The sequence below is a fragment of the Serinus canaria genome, chromosome Z, assembly GCF_022539315.1.
Source record: "Serinus canaria isolate serCan28SL12 chromosome Z, serCan2020, whole genome shotgun sequence".
NCBI classification, from domain to species: domain Eukaryota; kingdom Metazoa; phylum Chordata; class Aves; order Passeriformes; family Fringillidae; genus Serinus; species Serinus canaria.
Window position 1 is genome coordinate 58532318 of NC_066343.1, and position 6006 is coordinate 58538323.

Sequence of the window (6006 nt, forward strand, 5' to 3'; positions counted from 1 at the left end):
TGTGACCAGCCACTAGCTGGAAATTACTCTACTCACCACCACTCTCAAGGCCTGGACTTCCTCTAAGTTTGTACCCAGTGATCAATGCACCTGTCCAAGCCTGGGCTGCCAAATTTTCCATGCGAATGCTGTGGGAAACTGTGTCAGGGCTTACACATAGTCAACACTAAGGTCTTTGTGAAACTGTTCAGAGTGGAAAACAGTGAGAGGTAAAACACTTCACTAATAAATTTCTAACCTTCAAATCTGAGGTAAATCTTGGGGACTAAAGAACACAATATGGAAGTACAACTGCTTTTTATAAAATGAAATAACCATAGCTTGGAGAGAATTAAAAGTACAAAGCACAACCAGCCTGAATTTAGACATGGAAGGTACTCACTAGGGCACCACATTTCTGGAATAAGAAAAACACTTTAGGAAATGTTTTAGACACATGACTTGTTTCCAAATGTCTGAAATTCCTATGAAGATTCATAGAATAATTTGAGCTTCTCTCTTTTCTACCTGCCTACTCACGATTGTACTTTCCAACAAGTCAGGAGAGCAAGTCTTCACTTGGGCTGGGCTTTTTTGTTGCTGTGGTCTGAGGACAGGTTTTTCCTTATAACTCATCAGATGTCTTATGAAGGGCACACTAGCATTTACTCAAGACTAACATGCTACCAGTTATCAACACCTTCTAATAAACCACTGCTTTGTATTCTTAAATTTTATATCTTGTACTTGCAGTCTACATGCACAAAAAAATCTCTAAGTGGTTCAGAGAGGGTGGATTACATATTCACCACTCTAGACAGTAAATGTTAATAAAGCAAGTATATTAATTTCTAGAAGTGATCTCTAAATGAGCTGATCAACTACTACAAAAAAGTTTTTATTGCAAGCTCAGACATTTATTTGTTCTGTTTGCTGCTTAGTACATTTGTGTATGCTGCATATGACCTTATAATTACAGAACCTCCTAAGGAAACATAGGTCTTCAATATAATTTAATTTGACTGGCATATTTAGACCAAGAACCCCACAAAGTACTGCTACAGGAATAGCTTCAGTTTCAACTGATTCATGATAATGATCCTAAAGAAGAAACCCAGTATTTTAAAGCAGCAGGAGTGGAGGGGCAGAGTTGATGAAGACAAAGAATTATTGACAAATCATCTGCCTGTTTTCATCTCCCTACCACTAGTGGTAAAGGGAAAGGCACTAAGAGGCCAAAATTCTTTTGGTATAAACATCATTCATCTTTCCACAACACAAAGTCTTTGTCAACAACCATCCCATCTCCTATGACCATGCATATTTCATTTTGAAGAGTAGAGGATGAGTGAAGCACAGCATTCTTTGCAGCTGGGAGATATTTAAGGATTGGGTATTGAAAACTGTTTTAGCTGACTTGGTTAAAGAATGAGGGAAAAGAAACAGTACAAGGAAATCCTGATTGATAATACTGCACTGCAGGAAGAATGACAAGTTCATTTAACACTGAAATTGGATTACAGCCATTGTCCATGGTTTTCTAAGACAATGTCAGCAGGCAACATGTACATTTGCAGTGAGAAAATAAAATATATTCTTACTTATATATGGATATCAGGTTCTAAAAGGCAAGTCAGATTTATTTAGAAGCATAAAGAGGAAGAGGTATTTTCAGCAGTTTGGCTCCTAAATAATTTGTCAACTGAACAAAGAGATGACTCCCCAGTCTTGAATACGAAGTAGTTCCTCTAAGTGTCCTTTGGCAACAGACAATTTTTTTCTGCTTTATAAAAAAAATAAAAGCCAAACTCATTACCTTCAGAAGTGCCAAAGACTCTACCATAGTTACTTTGAAGGAAATAAACTGCATAAAATAAAAAACACTTAATGTTTATATTTCAAGCATTACTGAATGATTGTCCTGAATCAGTTCTACTGATTTCAACATTTTCCTTATGCTAGCTAGAAAAAAATACAAGCATCAGGTAAATTTGAAGAGAATGTGCTAAAACGTAAGATCCCACAACATTCCTTGGTCCAAACTCCATAGTCAAATGATTTAATCTACTTATTAGTTAATGGAGCTAAGACAGAGACAGTCATACCATAAAACCCTCAGATAGCATTTCTTTTAAACCCTCAGTTATTGCCAAAGACTGACACTAACCACACACAGTGGAAGTCACACAAAAAGTAAAATTTGCCATGACAGAGTACTATTTTTACCTTCCACAATTTCTGAAGTACAGGACAATGTAGACATCCACATTTGACCAAGACCTGTGGTCCATTTATGGTGTCACTGAAGAAGTTGTGACAGATGTCAAATATCCTCCTCTTGAGTCACCAGGGCATTCCTGGAACTGCAGGCCAGCACATTAAAATCACTAAACTTGGCTAACAAAAAAAAACCTCCTTATTATTGCCTAACATTGAAGCTTTACACTTGGTCTTAAATCAAAGAGGAATACAGGTTTTTTATAAAGCCAGCTGACACACTGAAAATGTATAGCAAGTTCACTTTTTGTTTCCAGTCCTTCAACTGAGGTCAAGAGAGACAGGTCCATTCTTTAGCATTCTTAAAGCTAATTTGTAGGTCAATGTAAATTCCTATGAGCATTATCAACAATGGAAGAGATGTTTTCAGAATTTATTATGACTTATTATGTCTTTTCAGACTTCATTATGTCTTCAGCAGACTATAGCTTTCCTATCTGCCAAAACACTCTGGAGGATTTTAATCAATCTGGGATTAGTTTTGCAGACATCCTATTTCCTTTCTGTTTTTCAGAGCTCTTGTTTAGTCCTTCAATTCTTATGGCCATAATTTTTGCGTTGGGATGCAGCCCTTAACCAGAAAAGTTAAGCATTCTGTGAAAGCTTTGTTTTATTCAGCTACTACCTGAAGATTCCTTACAACTTGTCCATAGCACATGAACAAGCTCCAGACCAAAGGTTGTAAATTACTCATTGCCATGGTTTGACACCAGCCAAACACCAGGCACCCAAGAAAGTTGCTCACTTACCCTCCCCAGCCATAGCTGGGCAGATGAGAGGGAAAAATAATTGAAGGCTTAATGAGTCGAGATAAGGACCAAGAAAACACTCCAAGGGCAAAAGAGGCTTGAGCTAGAGGTACAAAGTGAATTTATTACTAACAAAACCAAAGAATAACAAGAAATAAAGGAAGCCCTTAAAAACATCTTTTCTTCCTCCAACCCCTCCCTCCCTCCCACTGACAGTGCAGGGGACAGGGCCGTAGGGGTTTTGGTCAGTTCCTCACCCAAGGATTTTCTTCTGCTGTTGCTGTGGGAGAGCTGTCCTTCCCCATCTACACTGTGGGATCCCTCCTATGGGAGACAGGACCCACACCGGAGAAGTTAATGAGAACTTTCTCATGGGAGCAGTCCTACCAAAACTGCTGCACCGTGAGTCCATCCCACAGGCACAGAGAAACTACTCTAGCAAGGGTCACTCTTCAACGGGGTGCAGTCCTCCAAGGACAGGCTGCTCCAGCCTGGAAGCTGGGCCCTCTCTCTCCACTGGGTCACCCACGGGATCACAGCCTCCTCCAGGCATCCACCTGCTCCAGCATGGGCACCTCCCCCACAGGCTGTGGGTGGATCCCCATGGGCTGCAGGGGCACAGCTGCTTCACCATGGTCTCATCACAGCCTGAAGACGAATCTCAGCTCCAGCTCCTGGAGCACTCCCTGCCCCTTCCTTCTCCACTGACCTTGGTGTTGCCATGTTGTTTCCTTGACACACTCACCTTCTCATCACTGACTGGAAAAAAAAAACCTGTGAACCTGTTGTTTCAATTTTTTTAATTCAGAGAGGCATTAGCTCCACCTCTAATTGCCCCAGCCTTGATTCGCAGCATGTCCATCTTCAGACCCATCAGGGGACTCACTCTGCTGGGCATGGTGGAAGCTTCTAGCAGCTTCTCACAGAAGCCACCTCTGTGGCTCCACCACCACCAAAAACCAGGCCATGCAAAAGCAACATGTTAATTTATATTTTCCTTTAGTTACAAGAATTTCTGCTCAAACTGGCATTAAAAGAAAACACATTGTCAATGTTGTTTTATACATCCCATGAAAACTGAATTTAGCTTGGGAAAAAAACTATGTTCATTGTTCAATGAAAGGTTTGATGTCATTTCTCAACACTAGTCTGTCAAGAACCTTCACCTAATCTTGAACTGAAGTTCAATACAAACAGCATCTTTACATAAACCTGGAGGTAGATGATGGGGGAAAAAAAATTCAGTAACTCTAGTTTAGCACTAACTACAGGCAGTAGAAAAATCTAAATGGAATCAGAGATGCAGGGTTACACTGTTCTTAGGTTAAAATCAGCTGAGCAAAACCTTTTTAAGAAGACTTACCCTGATTTGCTAAAAGGACAACCAGATCCTCTTGAATTAAGATGGTATTGACATGCAATTTTCCAGTAATTTTTCAACTTGTTCTCCACATAAGCCTACTTGAGTGCAAAAATAAAAAAAACAGGCAGCTGACAGTGCACTTCATTCTCCACTCCAACTTCCCTTCCCAGCATTTTCCTCCAGATGAAAATGACACTGAAATACTTTCCTACAGATTAAATATTTATTTAAAGAATCACAAAGCTTAAACCAAAATTGAATACTGTATCTTTCCGCAAATATTGCTCTTCAAGTTTTTATTTCTCCTTCCCAGCTGACTTGGTTCTTCCAACTCTCACCCTCTCATAAAAAGTAGTAAAGATGACTTCTGATCTTTTGAGTGATTTCAATACCATTCTAGGGACTGGTTTGTTGGCATGCAGCTTTATGTTAGAACAGCCACTATTTATTTAGCACCTTTCTGTGTAAATGATTATGAAGAATGGGGCCAGAACAGTCATTTTATAGAAAATGTAACAATTGCAGAACTCCCTCAGTTGCCTGACCACAACTCACAAGTCCTATTACAGGAGACAGAGCAAGAAACACCCAGTGGTCCTTTAAACAATGCTAAACCAGGTTCCCTTAAAATGTTTACTCTAGTTTAAAAGTGACTCTTCTTTGACTTTTCTTCACAGAAATGGGCAAGCTTTATCAGCTCACAGCTTCTTCTAACAGCTACAGTTCACTTGTACTTACTGCAGCCAGACACCAAAAGCACCCTCCGTTTACCTGAAATTCAGAATGGATGCAAAAATCTTCAGGGATACTTCTCAGCAAAAGGAGCCATATTGCCCAGAGTATTTTACTCTGAATTATTAACATAATGCTTAAATACATCTGCTACTTATGAGCAACAATTTAAATATACTGTCCATTCAGCTCACTTTCAAGTACTCAATTAAGACTTTACTCTTTTTGCATAAGATACAGCAGCAAAATTACAGTCCACAAAATAAAGAGTACTTCTCTAAGTAGATATTTAAGTAAATAGTTTTGCAAAGATATTCATTCAAAGAATGACAGCCCACTTTTCCACAATGAGAGATTCCCTAGTATTGCCCAGTCAGTTCTGATTCTCACTAACTTACGTACTATGGCTCCTACCCTGTAAGCAGATTTAGAAGTATTATCTCCCTGGATTTAGTGGGAAGACTGTACAAGACATAGTGCTCAGCACTGTGTGCTAAACAGCAAGCCATGAGAAGCCTGTAAGCTTGTTCAGCTGTGCAAAACATAATGACCTTCCTCTTTTCTTTGGGCACCCAATGATACGCATCTTTGTAGCATATTACATTGATCACAAAAAAAAAAAAAATCAACGAAAAAGCAACTTTACAGAAATCTAGAACTGTTAGTGACTGCTTACCTCCTACAGCTTCTACAAGCCTGGGACAACTCTTGGATATAAGGCACCAAACTTGTTCTAAAGCAAACTTTTCCACAAGAGACAGAAGTGTATTTATTTTAGACAAAGCTAAAAACATTCTACTAGATGCAACACAGGGCTCCATCCTTTCTCAGTAAAAAAAACACGTATTTTCACTAAGTTGTGGGTGTAACCACTGACCTTTAGTTCCAGTTCGTGAAACCGCAATG